Raw genomic sequence first — 21,434 nt, forward strand, 5'->3', positions numbered from 1 at the left:
CCGTCACCCTAAATCGATAGCGACGTGTGTACGAAAGCAGTTGAGACGCATTGGCGGCACGCTGCAACCCACTGAAGGGGAAAAAGAAAAGTGTTTGAAACAAGCTATTACATTTCTAATATGTGGCTTTGAATCACAGCCACTTCAGTCGGCATCGTCTGCGCCAGTGTTGCTGAGCGTTAAGACAAATGCACTGCATAATTATCATACTGGCCATATCATTTATGGCTGTTTATTTCTCCTTTGTGCTACTCAAAGCAGGCAAAGCTGTGCATTGCAGAGTAATTTAAAAAATTGTTGGCTTGGAAACAGGAGCACACTAAACATAGGAAGTTCTAATTATAACAACACATTAGGCCTGCAAAATGAAAAAAAACTTAAAAACCTACGAAAGGTCAGCTTTCTCTCAAATGCGACTGATTTTGGCTGAATGATTTGGGTATAAAGAATATATAGATAATTAAGGCAAAACAAGAGCACTCAGCTTCTTCCAAATAGAGGCACATCAAGCACGATGCCAGAGAAGAACTACTGTTAGTTCTTTTTTTTAATGAAATGTGTGAGACTGAATAACCTTTTTAAAGTTTAAACAACTTAATATATAAAGGTCACATACAGATTAAAGGTTCTTCCTAGGACCATACATCAAACCCAAGAACCTTTTAGGAACCTTTATCTTTATCTAGTTTGGCAAAATATTACATTAGCATGATTTGTTACCCTAGATGCAGTCGGTCAGCCAAGATATGTTTGATATCTGTTGGGTGCTTCTTTAGTTTGCTACAGGTTTTTGTGCAATGTCATCATGGAGATGCGCACACAACTATGGGGCAAGAAGAAACAGAAAGTAGCACTCTTCATGGCAGAAAGCAGCACTCTTCACAGCATAAAGCAACAATGACGAGGAGTCGTTGTGCAGTAAACCGTCCCTACCGCAGAGATGATGTTGGAGAATGTTTAATATCCTGAGGGGATCACATTCCCCTTTGCCAAACACTGCAGATCATGGATCCAGGCCATCAAAAGGGCACACTGGGTTCCTGATGGTTTGTAGTCATGCAAAAGTCTGATGCAGTGCAGCGCACTTTTTTTTGGCAGGGTAATTGGCCATCAGCATGTCTTAACTGTAGCTTTAATATTTTAGCATTTTCTGACATGGTGATTTAGACAAGACTGGAGTCATTTTCCGATTCACCAACTTCTTGTTCAAATTTTCCCATTCAACCTTGAATGAGTGGGCCGTGGCCTGGGGTGCTGGAACTGGAACTGCTACGCTATTTAAGGAGGAATGACAAAAATTCGAACAAGAAGTTGGAGAAGCTTCAGTTTCGTGTGATTTAGGCTATCAAAATATTGTACCTACAGTTTTGTGTAAAGCTAAAGCTCTACCTATAAATATGCACCAGAGTATTTCGACAAGGTCGCACAATTCCTCAGAACACCAGTACATTTCTGTTTGCCAGCGTTAGGTAATGAGTAAGTTAGCACTGAGTGATTTACATCAGTGATAGCTAAAGTAAATAATGTTGGTTTTGTTCAGTAGGTCATATCTGACTAACTGACCAACTAACACGGGTTCCCACTGGCTGCGTGCGCACCCAGTGACATTAAACAGGATACCCCTCTATTGGAGATGCTAGGCTAACATTACTATCTATTTACTACTACTTGTCACCAGAAAAGAAACATGTTTACAAAAAAAAACATGTTTACACATTTTTGGGGTCTCTGCCAATGGGAGGCCTCAAATCCACACACACATGCAGCTTCATAATAAGAATTACTTCACAACCGACAATGAAACTTAGGCCCAATCCCATTTCACCCCTTGCCCCTACCACTTAGCCCTTAGCCCTCTGGTTTGCGTTTTAACGTCAAAGGTTAGGGTGTCCCGGTTTTTGTTGAGATAGAGGGGTAGGGTGAAGTGTTAGGGCTACATGGCTCTCCAAATGGAGGTTTTTCAGAGGCACAATACAAACGGAGTGTTATGAGGAAAAGAAAGAAAAACCAGCAAGATGGCTGTGTGAGCTACCAAAGAAACCTAGAAATGCATTTTCACCATTAAAAATTACGATAACCATTGTATTGTCTTAGTTTAATGTTGTTTCAATGTATTATGGTTTTCATCGTAACAAGTCTAAAAAAAAGTGTGTTAACGTCTCTGTAGCTAGCTAATTTTCCCATTCCACCTTAAATAATCCAGCAGTATTGATGCCTGAATGTAACTGCTGCAGCATTTAAGGTGGAACTGGAAAATTTGAACAACAGTTCAGCTTCGTATTACTAATGAATTAGCGGTGGGTGATAATGAATATCTTATACCCCTCTTGCATATAGCGAGGATGCTGAACTTTTCCCTTCTCTCCCATCACTGAAGTCTATCCATAGCCTGTTAATGAACCAATGTTTTTTGTTTTTATTTGAGGGTTGTCCCATTTTGTAGGGCAAGATTTCAACCACTACCTTTTGTAACATCCGTTCCAAGGGGTTAGGGTGGCACTCTAAAACAAGGCTTTATGTTAGGGGTAAACAGAAGAAAACTGATTGGGCCTTAAAGACTATGTGTACATAGCTAATTCGTGTTAGTCGGATTGTTCATGATGTAGTGAGCTGAGCTCTTACCTGTGGCTACACTGAGCCTGCCTCATCAGGAGGAATCGTGTTATTAATAACATATCGCTGCTATCAGAGTGAAAGTCAGTTTTTGCCATAGTTTAAAAGTGCCTGGTCCCCTTTACATTGTGGGTACGTTTCATGATGTACTTGGGAAGATGTCTGGTTCCATTGACGTACATTAAAAGTAATGAATGTTTTTCCTTCTCCTGTCAAGCTACCGTTTTGGAGATACGAGGTTTTGTTCCGACAACAGCGATATATTACTTATGTATATATTATTGAGCAGATATTCCTTTCAACAATACAATTTATTTATGCTATTAAAAATTATACCACAAGACATTGTTTGTATTTAAAAATAAATAAAAAACATTTTTTGTTATTGTTGTTTATTTATTTGGTCTGTGGTTTGAGCAATAACGCCACAACAGCAGGAGGCGGTAACGCATCGTGATTCATGAAGGTTTCCCAACAGCAACGCCATCCAAATACTGAAAATTATCGGCTTAATACGTTTCACGCGTTAACACTACGAATATTACGTGTTAGCACGGAGATTCCGTTATGAGCCCAAAGGCCGTCGACTGTGCGGCGTCAGCTGGACTCACCAGTGACTCGCCGGACAGGGACCGAGTTCACCTGTGGGAAGTGGCAGGTGATTCCAGCGTCTCTGCTGTGGGGAGTAGGAGCGGTTGACGCCAGCGCTTCGACAAATTCACACTCAAGAAGGTAAAAAGTGTTTGTTTTTTAATATGCTTTATTTATTTCTACAGTCAAACGGTGTAAAGTGTTGTTTTTCAAGCGCGTTGGCTGCATGACGGCAACGCTGGTAGCTAACGCTAGCTAGCTAATTAGCCTAGCTAGCTGAGTGAGCAAAGAACGGCAGCGAAGACTTGGTAAAGGTGAACAGAGAGCCCACTTATCATCCGTTTTTGTTAACAGCTAACACCTTTTAAATATCCCGTTTGCGACCTTCTTCGTGCTTCTGAGGTAAGTGGATCGCTGCATATACAGGTTTAACGGCTCTTACTCGCCAGCTTCTCTACAACTCCTGGAGACCACCGGTGGTTCCAAAACGCACGGCGTCATATTCTTCTTAAATCTCATGTTTCATGAGCTACGTGCAGAAGGTGGGTGTCATATGAGTCCGTGTCCGTGTTCTTTCCCGTCAAGTAGGTGGGTGATGCCATTTAAAACCCTTATAATAGAAGTTGAACTCACTCATTTTTTATCTACTGAAAGTCGACCCATTTTTCCACAAATCTGGGATATAAACTATACAGATGGCGTGTCTTCAGTGATAAACTCTGTAAAAATTATTTTTATAAAATGATACAAAGAGCATCAAAGATTTTTTTGGCTTTCAGCAGTGACGTTAAACCGTAAGCGTATAGGAGTATGTGTGATCATAAAACACATGCGCTGTTAATTTGAAGGTAGCTTTCACAAAAAAATAAAAATGTACATTGATTTCATGCAGTTACTGAATAATTTGCCTTGTGATTTGGTTGTGTTAATTCAGATGGAAAACACCAAAATATACCCTGGAGAATAAGAGGTAAAGAGTTGACTGTTCCACCTTAAACAGTGCAGCGGGAACGCCCCGGCGCCTGTACAGATGGAGGAATGCAACTGATTCAGCATTTAGATGAGAAACTTACTGTTCATACAGAATGGAGTACAACACAATTCTCTTGCTTTGTCATTATTGGGGATGCAACTGCTGGTTATCTGACTGTCTTCCAAATACAAAGTCGTGATTCCTGCGCAGCGACGGAGGAGACCTACCAAGCGGGGTGTTCTACTGATGACAAGTTTAAATTCTAGCTTAAAGGTTTACATAAGGTCCATCTGTCATTTTGTTAAGTTGTTTTGTTTAAAAGTATGTAGCTTTTTGAGGCAAATAAATTAAGGTTTTGCCGTGTTTTCCAAACAGATGCGTTTGGTGACAGTCCAGCACCAGCATTTGTTAACTAGCAGTGTTAGCCCAGCAGTTCACACATTAAACTAGAGTTCTTAGTCCTAGTGCTACTACTTAGCTGTCGTAAGACCTGAAGTCATATTACAGCTAAGATTCATAATAATTGTGATATTTGACAGTTCAGCCAGGCCAGTCAGACGCTGCTACTGGTATAAGAGCTGAGGAACATGCCTCATCCAGGATTAGCTGTCAGAGATATGGTGCACCTCAATGAGTGCAGGTAGACGATACCTCAAATCAAATCCGCCCTTGGTTTTCCCCTTTAAACTTTTTCTTGTCTCGGTTATGTTTGACAGTGTATATCCAGTAATGACTGGCGTGCAACTGCGTGCTCACACTGACTCACTCACAGTTCCTTTTAGCTTCTTTAATGCTACAGCATACTCAGCAGAGCGTCTTCCTCTCAGCAGCTGACACTGCACGACTGTCCCGCTGCTGTGTGCTGCTGTGTGTTGTCATCACTATTGAACTTCAGACTTCAGCTCAGTCTCCCTCTCTTTCTCACTGATTTATCTTCACGTCAACGGTCTGATCTTCAGCTATGGCTACTGACTGAACAAGTCAACCCATCGCGCAGTGTTAAACATATAGAGAGGTAGACGTGTATGTGCGTATGTAGGTGTGTAACATGAGAGATTAACAGTCAGTGGCAGCTGTTCAGTAGGCCGCAATGTGCTGTGTCTTTAAAACAGCTGCTAAAGGTGTGAATCAGCAGCTTGTTAAACATAAGCAGAGAAATATGTAGGAAATCAGGAAGAAAAAAAAATCGGTCGATTTTACTTTACCTTTACTGCATATCCTCAAGGCAATATGTAGCTACACAGAGACACAGCACATTTAGGCCATGCCCACACCGTGGGGAAAACAGCTCTGCACTTTCCATTGATTTGCATTGCACACGTCTCTCTCTTAGTTATAAGCCAAAATTGCAAATATGCCAAAAAGCAGTTGTGTGACAGGTTGTACGATTAAAAACCTGATTTAAGGTTTTACAGCATTTCAAGATGCAAAATGGAGCCGAAAATATGTCATAGTTGTCTTAAAGCTGTCGTAAAACAGACAGGAGAGCTCCCCATCCTTTATGGACTTTATGGAATCCTGATAGTATCCATGTCTTTGGGTGTAGCAGACGTTTGCGTCAGGTGGCTAGCTGGCTACCAGAGTACTTGATCTTAATGTTTCCAGAGACAAAATGGTTTATGACTAAATGGATGATTGCAAGATGACAAGTTCATACATATGTGATTTAAACTGATATAGAACATGGAGGATATTGATTATAGTAGTACTAATAATATGCATCCTAATACTGGCTGATAGTGACTTGAGCATTTTGATCACAACGTTAGCTAACATTAGCTATCTTAGTGACCATATTGACTAGCATCACCTACAATTCAAAAGAAGTGAGGCCTGGACACATTTTTCCACACTGATTTTGGGAAAGAAAAGGGGCACTGAATGTGTCCAATCAGACTTAGTTTCTACACTTGTTTCTTTCCTGTGGCAGAAGGCTACTGTTATGGGCTACTCTTGACTATTGATTTTGTGTTGAAGCTGTTTTCAAGACAGTGTCCCACAATTTCTCTTTCACTGCCTTTTAATTTTGCAGAATGTTTTCCCTCATGAGGGGTGTGGTTTTCCCTCTGATGACCTGATTGCCTCTGGATCAATAAGAGGAGAGCACTCTTCATTTGTTTAATTTGCAGTTTAAATTTTGCAGAAGCTTCGGCAATTAAATATGAAATTTAAACGTTCAGTATTGTTGTCTGACTTTTTGCCTTTATTACAGATTCGATTCTTGTCTGAGGACTTGCTTTTACCTTTTCAAAGAAACCTGCAGGGATATTTTTCCACATCTTCCAAGTTCAGTCTTGGTTGCGTTTTCTGCTTCCCATAATCCCAAACACATTCAGTGATGTTGAGGTACGGACTTGGGGATGGGCAGTCCAAAACACCAGCACTTTTATGTTTAATTTTCTTGTTATTGTAGTTTTTTTTTTTTCCCCTTTTTTCTTTTTTTTTTCTCAGTAAGGGCTTCTTGAAAGCTACACATCCTTTGAAACTCACAGTATTGAGTGTCTTCTCACAGTGGAAGGACAGAAACGCTTGTGGATTTTTTTTCAGATCTGAAGCAGGAGAGGAGCTTGATTTCAGAAAAACCTGGTTTTTGCTTATTTTCCTACCTTATGCAGGCTGTTTTCAAAAGGCCATTTTGACTGAAGGTTGAATAAACTACAGATGATCTTTTGCACATTATTTAGTATGTTTTGAAAAAGTGGACATGGATAAATTCTCTAGTAACCTTTTCTGTATTACATTAAACAGTAAGTCAATAAAATTAAACTCACTGACTGTGTGACTGTCTTTATACTAATGCTCCATAATCTCAGATTCAGGAGATGAGTTAAATGTTAGATTAACGCTCTACACATTTTACATTTGTAGCTTTCTTGAAAAAAAAAGAGGACATTTCATTATCGTTTATGCATTATTAATCATGTGACCTGAGTTTTAAAAGGTCTCAACTGATTCGTACATTCCACAGTCTTATTATAGATGAATTATGCAGGGTCTGTTGCACATCTTATTCAGGCAGTTGGTCAGCACAGTTCAATTCAAATGAAAACTGTGACCTGCAGCAAATGCATTTTATGGCAATAGATAATAGGTCTACTTTTTTGTTTCATATCTTACTTGCATATTCATTTATTTAACTGCAGTCTGTATACCGTTCCTCACAAAAACCTCATGTAGCCTATGAAGATTTTCCATAATAATGAGCATAAAAAAGCAGAAATCAGACTACAGCCTTGTGCTTATGACTTGCATTTTCACCTTGTGCAAGCTTAATCACGCAACTAAAAGTTTCTTCCTGTTTCTTTTCATTGCATAAATGGCTTTAGAGGTTCCAAAGGAGATGAAGCGGATTGAGAAACTTGCCAAGCCTTCACAGGAGAGATCTGTAGGAGCCTTTCATGTTTCAGCATTAAAGCTCTTTGCTGTTGGTGAGTAGGCATGTAAGGTAGGATACCTTTTATTTATAAAAAAAGATTGGGGCAACATGGCAAAATAACAATCAGCAGTAACAATATGGTCAGCTGCATATTCCTGCCATATTAGATATTCCAGCATTCCCGCACTTACTCACGACTTAACATGTAACAAATGGCCTAGTTAGCGTCAAGCCTTAATGTGCAGGTGAACAGGTCCCGTGGTACCTCAGTTAATTGTTTGATGGAGAATAAATAAAATTGCTTTAAACAGAGAGCTGATTTACATTGACATTCACACTGCTAAGCAAGACCATTTTTTTCATGGCACCATGTTTTCATGATAAGCTGGCTAAAAACCCTGGGCAAGTAGTGTGTAGAATAGCAGGCTGTTTTGGTAAAAAGGCTTACATAAATATACTATCAGTACTACAGTATAAAATAAACTAGCTACAGCAGTTGCCAGCAGAACATTTTAATGCACCATTAATTAATGCAGTCAACTAACTAGAAACTTTCTACTGTACTGCATTGCGACTCAGCTAATTTAACATACTGGCATGCCAAATAGAGTGACATCTAATAACAATTTGTGTGCATAAACATGAGCCAGTCAGTTTGAAAGGAAAGGCAGTATCCCTGACAATTATGGCCTCTGTTCACTTGTACAGTTACAAGTATTCAATTTTAAGACTAGATTACTGTATTTGTTCTGCATATACTGAAAATCACAAAAAGACATTTGTAAAGTTGTAACAGTTAATGTGTGAAAGGAAAGAAAGAAAAATAAAATAAGACAGTGTGTATTAGCCAGTCTGACCCTCTGTACCCATACGTTTGATTTTGCCATAAGGATAAAATCGTGATTCTACTGTCACCACCTGGCCTTGAGCAAATTAAATGAAATAATTTATATATGCACTGATTGAGTCAGATTAATGCAAAGCTGGAAACAGCCTGACTGCCTATTCAAGCTGAGCGCTACAAGTCACAGAAGCTGTCACCTGGACCTCTAAAGAAAATCCCATCTATCACCCAAAAGCACAGAATACACAAAGCATAGCTGTTGCTCTTTATTATAATATAGATTGCTGCATTTGAAGGATGTAGCGAGTACACTGAAATGTGAGAGTGGATTTTCAGAGATAATGTAATACTCAATGCAGCAAGGACTGAAGTCATGAGCTGCTCTATAACACTTCACCTTCACTCTTCAGTTGCAGATGGTAAACAAAATCATTTACACAAGGTCAGGGAACTCATTTTCAGGTGAAATGCATGTTTATCTGACCTATTTCACCCTTTTATATAAACCAAATGACATAATCACACAGATATACAAAACCACTGAATTGGCTTGTTTAATAGTAATGCTTTTTTTAAAGTAGGAAGTACAGCTATATGATCAGAACAGAATACAGCTGAACTTATCAGAATTGCTTTCATTTACATTTGGTGTCCAAGCGATTATGACCAACTCATTTAATATAACTTTTAAATTCTTAAAGCTAAAGTTATTAACACAAACCTTCTCACTTAGACTTCCTCCTAATACATGTGGAATGTTGAGAAGCTAGCCATTTTCAATTTTCATGGTCTTAAGTAAAGTTTTTTTGCTTAATGCCAAACATGTACATATTCTATTGCACCAATCTTCTCTATTTAGAGCTGGGTTGACCTTACATTCTCTGCCCTCCTTGAGGTCTCCACGTAAATGCCACACTGGTTGGTTGTTTAGAAGGGAGTTGGGAAAATGTGCTGCCTTTTAGCTGCAGTGGTACTGAGAGGATTTTGACCTGGCCTTTGAAGAGTTTCAAGGGGAGGTCAAAACGCACACATCAAGGCAAGCTAAAAACTGGGGGAAATCTTCACAGCACATTACAGAACATTAGTGGCTCACCATACTGTGTTTGAACCTAGCTCAATTGATCCTCCTACACTATACTTGCAAGTATTCGCTTATTACCCGCATATGAATTTGAGTGAGATTCCATTCTTAATCCATAGAGTTTATGTCGACCCACCCTTTGCAGCTGTAACAGCTTCAACTCTTCTGATAAGGCTTTCCACAAGGTTTAAGAGTGCATTTATGGGAATTTCTGACCATTCTTCCAGAAGCGCATTTGTGAGGTCAGACACTGATGTTGGACGAGAAGGCCTGGCTCACAGTCTCCGCTCTAATTCATCCCAAACGTGTTCTATCGGGTTGAGGTCAGGACTCTGTGCAGGCCAGTCAAGTTCTTCCACAGCAAACACACTCATCCATGTCTTTATGGACCTTGCTTTGTGCGCTGGTGCGCAGTCATATTGGAACAGGAAGGGGCCATCCCCAAACTGTTCCCACAAAGTTTGGAGCATGAAATTGTCCAAAATCTCTTGATCTGCTGAAGCATTGATTTCCTTTCACTGGAATTAAGGTGCCGAGCCCAACTCTTGAAAAACATCACCACATCATAATCCCCCTCCACCAAATTTTAGACTTGGCACAGTGCAGTCAGAAAAGTATTATTCTCCTGGCAACTGACAAACCCAGACTCGTCCATCGGATTGCCAGACGGAGAAGTGTGATTCATGACTCCCGAGAGCATGCATCCTCTGCTCTGGAGTCCAGTGGCGGCACTTTACACCACTGCATTAGACTCATGGTGATGTAAGGCTTGGATGCAACTGCTCGGCCTTGGCAACCCATTCCATGAAGCTCACTACGCATTGTTCTTGAGCTAATCTGAAGGCCACATGAGGTTTGAAGGTCTGTAGTGATTGACTCTGCAGAAAGTTGATGACCTCTGAGCACTATGCACCCCAGCATCTGCTGTCATTTTACGTGGCCTACCACTTCGTGGCTGACTTGCTGTCGTTCCCAATCGCTTCCACTTTGTTATAATACCACTGACAGTTGACTGAAATATTTAGTAGCGAGGGAATTTCACGACTGGACATGTTGCACAGGTGCTGTCCTATCATGGTACCATGCTGGAATTCACCAAGTTCCTGAGAGTGACCCATTCTTTCACAAACGTTTGTAGAAGCAGTCTGCATGCCTAGGTACTTGGTTTTACACACCTGTGGGAAGTGATTGGAACACCTGAATTCACTGATTTGGAAGGGTGAGTGAATACTTTTGGAAATATAGTGTAGTTTATTGAAAAACAAGTACAATTTTAAAAAGTAACAGCAAATTACAGGTACAAGAACAATACCTGCCAAATGACGACAAGACAATTAAAAACATTTTGAATTAATTAAAAATTAAATTGAAAAAATTAATTGTTCCTTCAATTTCAACAAGCAGTTATTGGGCATTGTTTCTTTAAACATTTAAATAACCAATCTTCACATTTCTTCCCTTAACAATTATACATTTCAAGTCATCCCATTAATCAAGTCCTTTTCAGCACATTGGTCACAATGGTAATTTTTTGCGTAGTGATCTTAGCTTCATGTGACTGAGTAGTGCAGCAGACTAGTGTATCAAAAAAGTTATAGAAGTCAGTGGAGAGCTGGCTCCTTACTGCAGTACTAGTCTGTAAATTAACATAACAGCCACACAGATGACCCATCATCATTCTTTCCCATTTTTGTTCTCTTCTTCCACTACACAAATTCAGGCACTGGAAAAGGTGCCTGGAGATAATGAGGCTTCATTACAGCTGGGGGAACCTCTACACCAGGATCTGACATGAGACACTGATCCTGCTAAGCCTTTCCTGAGTATTTCATGTTAAAATAACAAGTCTGTTACAGCCTACTGGAAGCCCGTGATCAGTGATCTTCCTATTCAGTGTCATGCTTTTTGAGCACTTCCTGTGCCCTGACTTGTTAACTTGACCCTTGCTGCTGATGTTTTTACAAAGATGAGCTAAAGAACAAGAACATTTCTCTCCCTTTGTAAATCTCACTCAAATGTCTTTGTCAATCCTTACACAGTTGGGTAAATTAAAAATGTTAAGTAGCTGGCTAAATGGCAGTCTATAGCATTGAGGTTTTTTCTCAGAAACATAAGTCAGCTATTGATTGAATGGTTGAAAGTGGTGCATATGGGATTAGGAAGTTTTAGGACCTTCACTCTAAGGCCGGGGTGTACAACTCCAGTCCTCTAGGGCTACAGCAATGGACGAAATACGGTTTTCCTACACGAACCCACCTAACCCAACTCAGGTAATTAGCAAGCCCTTCCTGGGTTGAATCAAGCATTAATTTACTGGCCTGTGCATTTCTGTGGCTTTTGAAGTTTTGAGTTTAACATTCTGACAACACTCAAGACTAGAGACAGCACTCCACCTTGACCTCACAGGTGCCATTAGACCAACAAGGAGGAGCCCTGTTTTCAAAATTTTCATTTCATTAATTTCACACAAGGGGCAAAATCATGGCCTTGGTGCATGTGGTGGGTCAAATGGCTATGGAAAGTACAATACTTCCATACCAGAGTAAAAGTACTATGTATGTACAGTCGTATGCAAAGTTTGGACACTGCTGGTTGAATTCTATATTTTTATAAGAGAAAAGTTAAATTAAAACAAACATAAAAATGCCATTGCCCTGCATTTTTTAGGCCGTTTTTTTTTTTTTTTTTTTTTTTTTTTTTTTTTTTATGTCCTGGGTTTAACATTTTGCACAGGATACATTTTATGTTTTATTTTTAGTTTTGCATATGACTTTCTACTTAAGCACAAAGGTCTTTGATTTTAAAAAAGTATCCAAAGTAAAAGTTAAAAAGATAATGTTTTTGCCTGCAGACATATCCTCTAAATAGATATTCACCTGTGTTGCATACCACACTTACACCGTTACAAATATCAATCGAAAGATAATTTATTGTTAATATTAGTCACAATAAAGACCCATTTGATGCTCTGTGCTTAGTGATGGATCATATACAGTGATGTAAAATGTATTCGCCCCTTCCTGGTTGTATATTTCTCACAATGAATGCTTTTAGATCTTTAACACAAAATGTAATATTAAACAAAGGGTATATTTTAAAACATGCATTGTCTATCAAACACTTATTGCACCCTGAGTTATTCGAGCAAAAATGGAACCACATTTTATTGATGAGATTAAGATGATTAAAGACCCAAAATGTGACCACTTGAATTAAGCCAACCCTGTTGAAAATTAAATTTAAATGTAAATTTCTTTTATATTGAAGTTTACCTTCAGAGCAATGTAGCTGCCATAAATTTTCTGCAAGCCCGGAAGGCTATGATCAAATGAAAGCTGAAAAGATATGAGGGGAAAAAAGTTGTTGAAATGAGTTACAAAGTGTGCCTAAGTTCATAACCAAAACACACTGAGAGTCATAGTACACAAACCCTAGGAACATTGGCAATGTTCACAACCCCTTGGAACGTTGGTGAGTCAGGATTGGTCAGCCTGCCAAAATTTCAGAAGCAAAGCAGGAATTCACCAAAGGTTTCAAAAAGATTGGGTAAAAGTGGCATTTGGAGCAGCAAACCAGAAAACACTACTAACCAAAAGAGACATCAATGCTGGACAGTCCCTAAGACTTTTAGGAAATGTTCTATGGACAGATTAGTCTGTATTGTAAACACAGCTGGACTTTGGACCAGTCTGAAAAGTAACAACACAAGAGCAAGTTAGCACTAAAAGAGGGGGCTTTGGGATCCAGTCAACTAGTTGTTATTGAAGGAACCATGAACTCTGTTCAGAATCAGAGAATCTTGTCAATGTCAATGTCCTAAGCTAATTAAGTATAGATGTTGTGGCAGGGCCTCAAAGGAGCTGTTTGTGCTTGAAAACCTACCAATATATCTGACTTAATACAGTTCTTCAAAGACGAATGGGCTTACACATTGTTTCTTACTCAGCAATGTGTAAGGCCAATATGAAATTACAGGGAAATACTGGTTGCAGTTACTGCTGCCAAAGGTCATGAAAAAAGTGCATTCTGAAGGGGTAAATTTGGTTTTCCACATGCTGGATGTCTTGGCTCCCAAAATGAATTAATAATAATTTTAAACAAGTGTTTGATAAGGTTGACTGTGTGTGTGTATGTGCACATATATATATATATATATATATATATATATATATATATATATATATATATATATATATATATATATAAATATATATATATATATATATATAAATATATAAAATTGTGTGTTTGTCTTGTCATCATTTGGCAGGTATTGTTCTTGTACCTGGAATTTGCTGGTACTTTTTAATTATACTCGTTTTTCAGTAAAATACACTATTTCCAAAGGTATTCACTCACCCAACGAAATCATTGAATGCAGGTGTTCCAATCACTTCCATGGCAAGTGTATAAAACTAATCACCTAGGCCTGCAAACTGCTTCTACAAACATTTGTGAAAGAATAGGTCGCTCTCAGGTGCTCAGTGAATTCCAGCGTGGTACCATGATAGCATGGCACCTCTGCAACAAGTCCAGTTCTGAAATTTCCTCGCTACTAAATATTCCACAGTCAACTGTCAGTGGTATTATAACAAAGTGGAAGCGTTTGGGAACAACAGCAACTCAGCCACAAAGTGTCATGTAAAATGACCGAGTGGGGTCAGCGCATGCTGAGATGCATAGTGTGCAGAGGTCGCCGACTTTCTCTAGAGTCAATCGCTACAGATCTCCAAACTTCATGTGGCTTTCAGATAATCTCACGAACAGTGAGACAATTTCATGCTCCCAACTTTGTGGGAACAGTTTGGGAATTGCCCCTTCCTGTTCCAACATGACCGCGCACCAGTGCACAAAGCAAGGTCCATAAAGACATGGATGAGTGAGTTTGGTGTGGAAGAACTTGACTGGCCTGCACAGAGTCCTGACCTCAACCCAATAGGACACCTTTGGGATGAATTAGAGTGGAGAGTGTGAGCCAGGCCTTCTCGTCCAACATCACTGTCTGACCTCACAAATGTGCTTCTGGAAGAATGGTCAGAAATTCCAATAAACACACTTCTAAACCTTGTGAAAAATGCTTCCCAGAAGAGTTGAAGCTGTTATAGCTGCAAAGGGTGGGCAGACATCATATTAAACCTTATGGATTTTGAATGAGGTGTGTGTGTGTGTGTGTGTGTGTGTGTGTGTGTGTGTGTGTGTGTGTGTGTGTGTACATGCACTGTACACTTACCACTGCACTCCAAAACACAGCTCGAGTACTTTTATTAAATTTGCGGATCACACCACAATCATAGGCATTATCACCAACAATGATGAAGGACCGTACAGGGAGGAAGTCAAGCTCCTCACAGAGTGGTGTGCCACCAACAACCTCTCCCTCAATGTCAGCAAAACCAAAGAACTGATTGTTGACTTCAGGAGGAGAAGTAGAGAGCATGCACCAGTGAGCATCGAGGAGGTGATGTTGGAAATGGTGAACAGCTCCAAGTTTCTTGATGTCTACGTATCTGAGGATCTCACCTGGTCACTCAACACATCCCACATCGTCAGGAAAAGCCAACAACGTCTTCACATCCAGAACACAGAAGGTTGTTTCACACCACTGCTGCAGAACGCAAGGCCCTGCAGAGGATGGTCAAAACTGCTCAACACATCACTGCAGCTGTCCTCCCACCCATAGAGGACATATGATAAGCGATGTGAGAGGAAAGCCATCAACATATCCTTGGACCTCACACATCCCAGCCACCCCCTCTGCCATCCGGAAAGAGGTACCGGAACATCCGAGCCAGAACCACAAGGTTCATGAACAGATTCTTTCCCGAGCTGTCAAACTGGTCTCATTGGCGGCATCGACCTGAGCTTAACACCAGTAATAGACTAATCAGCCTGATCACCCAGCACACTACACGCTGAGCTCCACCAGCTCAGAGGACTGTATGCTGTGCACCTCATCTCTGACTAAGCCTTATTTCTAGTATATTTATATATTTATACTGTAAATGTTTACCTAATATGTTACCTGAACATTATGCTGCTACTCTCTACCTGCACTGTACACTTTATGTACAGATCACTGTTTACATCTCTTTTTGCACCACTAGTACTTCTGCATTTACTGTACTGTACTGCAATTCACTGTGCACATTTCTGTATGTATATATATATATATATATATATATATATATATGTATATGTATGTATGTGTGTGTGTGTGTGTGTGTGTGTGTGTGTGTGTGTGTGTGTAGTATTTGCTCACCCTTCCACATCATTGAATTCAGGTGATCCAATCACTTTCATGGCTATATATGTATAATATATAGTACTGAGCATAAGCTTTAGTTCTTTAAGAAAATTTGATTTTAGAAGTTGTTTATATGGGCAGTGTGTTGGTTTGCTCAGTAAAAACTATGTATATTCATACAATTAATGGTTTCACATAACTTATTTGACCATTTTCAGACTTTTGCACAAGGAAACCCACAACATATTGTAGGTATCATCCAAAACCTGGTTTGGTGATGGCTGAGGAAATCGGAGAAATCTGAACTTTGTTCTTTAAAGTGGCTCACAAGATGTCAACCACTTTCTGGTCCAAATTCCTGTTACTTTTCACTGTTTATTTGCATTTAGTATTATGATATATGGTGTTTTGTAACAAGCAGCAACACACGTATTGCCAAGATAAATGACTTCAAATAAGGCAAAGCAAGGCAAGTTTATTTATATAGCACCTTTCATGCACTACGGTCATCTAAAATGCTTTCCAAATGAGAAAATAGAAAGGTGTTTCAGATTATAATTTAAAAAGATGTATGAGAATAGAAATGAAAAACCACTGAGAGCATGATTTGAAATTGTGCATTCGGTTTTAGTTAATAATTGGGTGATATTTCCTATTTGTATTGAAAAGGGCTGATATACTTGTGTATATTTACAGAAACATGTTGGAGGTTGGACACATTTTGTGTCTGCACCTAAACAGGAAAATACCATTTTTCCTTTGCATTAGTGCTAAGAGTGAGTCATGGTAGACACTAAAGCACACACTATTTTGAACAAAAGTATATTTGAACATAGTGGATTTTGAATGTCACAATCTCTTATGATTTCTGAGTGAAATTGTTTTTTGAGTGAAATCCAGGGAAAACGTTCAGGCACCCAAGCAGATTAGTAATACATCTTTATTGTCAATAAACTGAGGTTTGTGGAAATAGAGCCCCTTGGATTATTGCATTAGGGTTCATAGTCTTGTAATGTTTCTATAGGGTGCTGCTGTTCTGCTGTTCATCTACTGTAGTATTTTCATCCTTCTAGAGGTCTTGACCAACAGTATTCACACCTGTCAGGATTAATCTGATAGGACATCACGCATTAAAATTGCTTATAATTAAGAATGCTCACAGTTTAAGTATGAATTCTTATGAGTTAATTTCATCCCTCACCAACAGTGAAGCCATGAATAGAAGGCTGTAATGATGTTGAATTTGCATGTTTACTCCAGCAAAGGTTACTGGAACTATCTCGGTCTATAGTTTCATTTAGTTGTGCAATTTGAACCTTATCATATTAATCACGAGCTACAATGTAAACAGGGTATGCACAAATATGAATAAAAATAACAAAGGGGATATTGAACAGGCAAATTCATAGTAATTAGTGGAGTCATTAGTGTAGTCGTATGGTTTATTGTTCATGTTTTAGGCATGATGCTGTCAACTGCCACTCAGCCTCACACGTCTTGTTCACCTAGTACTGACATCCTCAGTGAAGTCAGTCATAAAGTATGCTAATCTTTTCCAACATGTTGGAAAAACAATGTTATTTGAAGGATGCCTATATAAATACTGCAAAACATATGCATAAGCATTTAAAAGCCATACTTACATATCATTTATAAATGGCTTCAGTATTTGAAAGATAATGTGAACTGGTCATTTTTTCCATCTGACACAATGTTATAAAACATTTCAAACTAATTTGGTACCTATAAGACATGAGATTAAGACTCCTAGTTGTTTCCTTAAGTAAACGTCATTTGCTTCATCAGACATCTCATGTCATCTTGCAAATACTGACAGTAGCTATACATGAATACTCAGTGTTGTAAGTTGTTTTCGTCATGTAAAGTAACAGCAATACATTTTGCATGAGACTGTTAATACAGTAAATGAAGTAATGCTGATGTTAGTCACTATATTGTCCAATTGTGTAGTTACACATTAACAGTAGTAATAACAATGATGTAAACACTAGTCATTATTTGCTGTTCGATTACTGTAGTACAGCTTATGTAAGTGCAAGAACCTCAGTTATTTCTCACAATTATGTGTAAGAAGGCAAACTGCTGTTTTTCCAACAACACGTTTCTGGTTGAGTGAGGAGGAGTGCATGTGAGTGCTTATACTGCAACTGCACAGATACCTCATAAGAATAGTATTGTTGGAGAAACAGCAGTCCACCCTATCACACAGGTATAATAAGATAAGAGGAAATTTGGTGTTACTGTTATTAAGATGCACACATGCAACTACATGAACTAACACTACTGAAGTTGATACAGAAGTTGTACTGCTGTAATCCATCTGTAACAATACCTCATGAGTTGTATTTAATGTGTAACTACAGTTATTAGAGCTATTTAATATAAAGTGTGACTGCAGTTATAACTGAATTGCTATCACAGCGAATTGATAGCCTTTAGTGAGAAGTCAGTATTATTATATTGAATATCAAATGAAAATCAAGTAACTGCTCCCATACTCCTGTGTAGTGCTAGTGTCTAAGGGTTCACTCTAGGAGGTCATAACTGGTGGGTGGTAATTGGCTATAACTACAATGAGGAAAAATACTGGACAAAAATCAAAAAGAAAATTTAGGTTTCCGCTGCATTTATATTTACGACTGTTATTTAACTGGCTATTTTTTGACATGATTGTTTTTTAAGTAATACTTTTAAAATACGTTATTCATATTAAAGCACACATACATAATGTGTTATAAGGTTCTATAAAGTTTTATTTTAAAAAAAGGTTGTTTATTTGAGACCTTGTTAAAAAAAAATACACTGAGAACTACAGAACAAAGGGCTTGGCATGACAGGTGATCAGAACACAAAGGACATGAAGAAAATCATTATACTAATTATTAGAGCAGGGGGTCTGTGACAGAAGAGGAAAGTTCTCTTAAATTGCATGTTTCCATCTTCCTGCAAAAAAAAAATCCTTTGTTCTGACAAATGCAATCATTTAATTCGAGCTTGCTGGTGTAGCCCTGTCTATTACTCACGCTGCTTTGCCATGTTGGGGATCATTAAAAGGAGTGGACTTCACAGGTGTGGAATTATTAAGATAATGTCTTCAAGAAAGAGGAACGAAGCGTGAGCGAGTGAGTGAATATGTGCGTACAAGTGTGAGAGAGAGAGATATAGGGGATTACCTATGAATCTAGGCAAAGGAACAAATGTTATCGTCAGAAGATAAATAAGTCATGGCTTAATTATCTGCCTCTTGATCTCTTGGCTTTTGGAACGCATAGCAGGGATTTTGTTTTTCAAAGAGAATATGAGAATAGGAGAGTTTCCACCTGATGAGACAATCGAAGCTTGCCACCCAAGCTTTGATGATTGGATAATGTGCATGTGCTCTTAACTAATATATATATATATATATATATATATATATATATATATATATATATATATATATATATATATATGTATGTATGTATGTATGTATGTATGTATGTATATATATATATATATATATATATATATATATATATATATATATATATATATATGTGTGTGTGTGTGTACAGTATAATTACTGTATAATGCTGAACAGTGTCGTTGGTGATGGATTTCTCCTCCTGCGCTCCACTCAGTTATGTAAAATGTATTTTTGTTGTCTGCTGAACTCTCCTTTTATCTGTCTGCAGCCTTTGATTACATTTGATAAGGACCCTTCCTGAGCAGTTCTGACATGTTATTTCTTTTCCAACAGGAGGCCCCTTTTTAGGATCAATAACTGTGGTGGAAATGCTGGTGGCGTAGTAATGCAGTGGAAAGAGTATATATCGCCCTATTCATAGCACACCTGTTATAATTTGATTATTTTCTCATATACAGTGTCTTAATATTGTGTCATTGGTGTATTGTGTTAGTTCAAGGGAGCAATAGCCAATCACATAGAGTAGTAATGTCTTTGAACAAAGCCTGTACTTCTCAAACAAGATAATTATTAGGAGTTGAATGTAGATCGTGTTTGAATGCTAATGATGTGTCTGGCTAGGATTTCTATTCTGAGTACACCTGACACTGTTATTTTTAAGGGCTGTATAAAACAAATTGCACAAATTGAGTTACTGGGTTTTTGGAGGTTTTTTTTGTCATTCAGGTAGAATGATTGTCTTATTCTCTTTTTTAATATGATTTGTTTGATTTATTTTTGTCAGATTTAGTTCTCTGCTCATGTTTATAGATGAAACTTAGATTACTCTAAACAGACACTACTGAAAAGGTCTTTCAAGTTTACCAATTACTGTATAGATGCAGCTCTACCATTACAGACTGTAGTCCATTTTTTTGCATACTTTGTTAGTCTTATTTTACCCCTTTTTTCAATGTGACCCCCAGAGTACCACCACAGAGCAGGTACTATTTGGTTGGTGGATCAGTCTCAGCACTTCTGTGACACTGACATGGTGGTGTTAGTGTTTGTAGCGCTGGTCTGAGTGGATCAGACACAGCAGTGCTGCTGGAGTTTTTGAACGTTGTGTCCACTCTGACACTTCTAAATTGTTGGTCCACCTTGCAGATGTAAAGTCAGAGACGATAGCTCATCTGCTGCTACACATTTTGTCTTAGTCATCCTCTAGTCCTTCATCAGTGGTCACAGGACACTGCACACAGGATGTTACTGGCTGGATATTTGTGGTTGGTGGACTATTCTCAGTCCAGCAGTCACACTGAGGTGTTTTAAGAACTCCAGCAGCACTGCTATGTCTGGTCCGTTCGTACCAGTACACTAACACCACCACCACCACGCCAGTGTTACTGCAGTGCTGAGTGATCCACCACCCAGATAGTACCGGCTCTGTGGTGGCCCTGTGGGGATTCTGACCAATGAAGAACAGAGAAAAGGGGGCAAACAAAGTATGCAGATAAACAGATGGACTACATTCTGTAACTGTAGAACTACAAAGTGCACCTATATAGAAAGTGGAGCGTCCAAAATGGAAAAAAGAGGAATGCAAGGAAGGTGTTGGTGAAGTGGTTGGTTGGTGTATATATAGACAGACAAACTGAAAGACAGAAAAAGACATGAGAAGAGAAGAACCCCTAAATGGAGAAATAAAAAATGTTCACAATCATTTCCGCTGTTGAACAGCTTTCAGAGTTTCTAAACCCAACACAGAAAAACAAGTTTTTCCCATCCATCCATCCATCCATCCTCTTCCGCTTCTCTGGGGTTCGGTCGCGGGGGCAGCATCCTAAGCAATGAGGCCTAGACCTCCCTTTCCCCAGCCACTTCCACTAGCTCCCTGGGGGGGATTCCGAGGCGTTCCCAGGCCAGCTGGGCGATATAGTCACACCAGCGTGTCCTGGGTCTTCCCCGGGGTCTCCTCCCGGGTGGACTTGCCTGTAACACCTCCCAAGGAAGGCGTCCAGGAGGCATCCTAACCACATGCCCGAACCACCTCAGCTGGCTCCTCTCGACGTGGAGAAGCAGCGGCTCTATTCCGAGTCCCTCCCGGATGACCGAACTTCACACCCTATCTCTAAGGGAGAGTCCAGACACCCTGTGGAGGAAACTCATTTCGGCCGCTTGTATTTTGCGATCTTATTCTTTCGGTCATTACCCAAAGCTCATGACCATAGGTGAAGGTGGGAACGTAGATGGGCCAGTAAATCGAGAGCCTTGCCTTATGGCTCAGCTCTTTCTTTACCACAACA

General features: G+C 39.2%; 1 long non-coding RNA gene across 1 annotated transcript; it reads left to right on the forward strand.

Moving 5' to 3' along the window:
- The first annotated feature begins 3,106 nt into the window (after nucleotides 1-3,106).
- On the forward strand, nucleotides 3,107-19,839 carry LOC108431210. The gene is made up of 3 exons (XR_001858136.1): nucleotides 3,107-3,345; nucleotides 7,504-7,605; nucleotides 19,483-19,839. It is a non-coding gene; the product is annotated as an uncharacterized LOC108431210 (long non-coding RNA).
- Nucleotides 19,840-21,434: the final 1,595 nt, after the last annotated feature.

The sequence above is a fragment of the Pygocentrus nattereri genome, chromosome 3 (assembly GCF_015220715.1).
Source record: "Pygocentrus nattereri isolate fPygNat1 chromosome 3, fPygNat1.pri, whole genome shotgun sequence".
In the NCBI taxonomy this organism is placed as follows: Eukaryota; Metazoa; Chordata; class Actinopteri; order Characiformes; family Serrasalmidae; genus Pygocentrus; species Pygocentrus nattereri.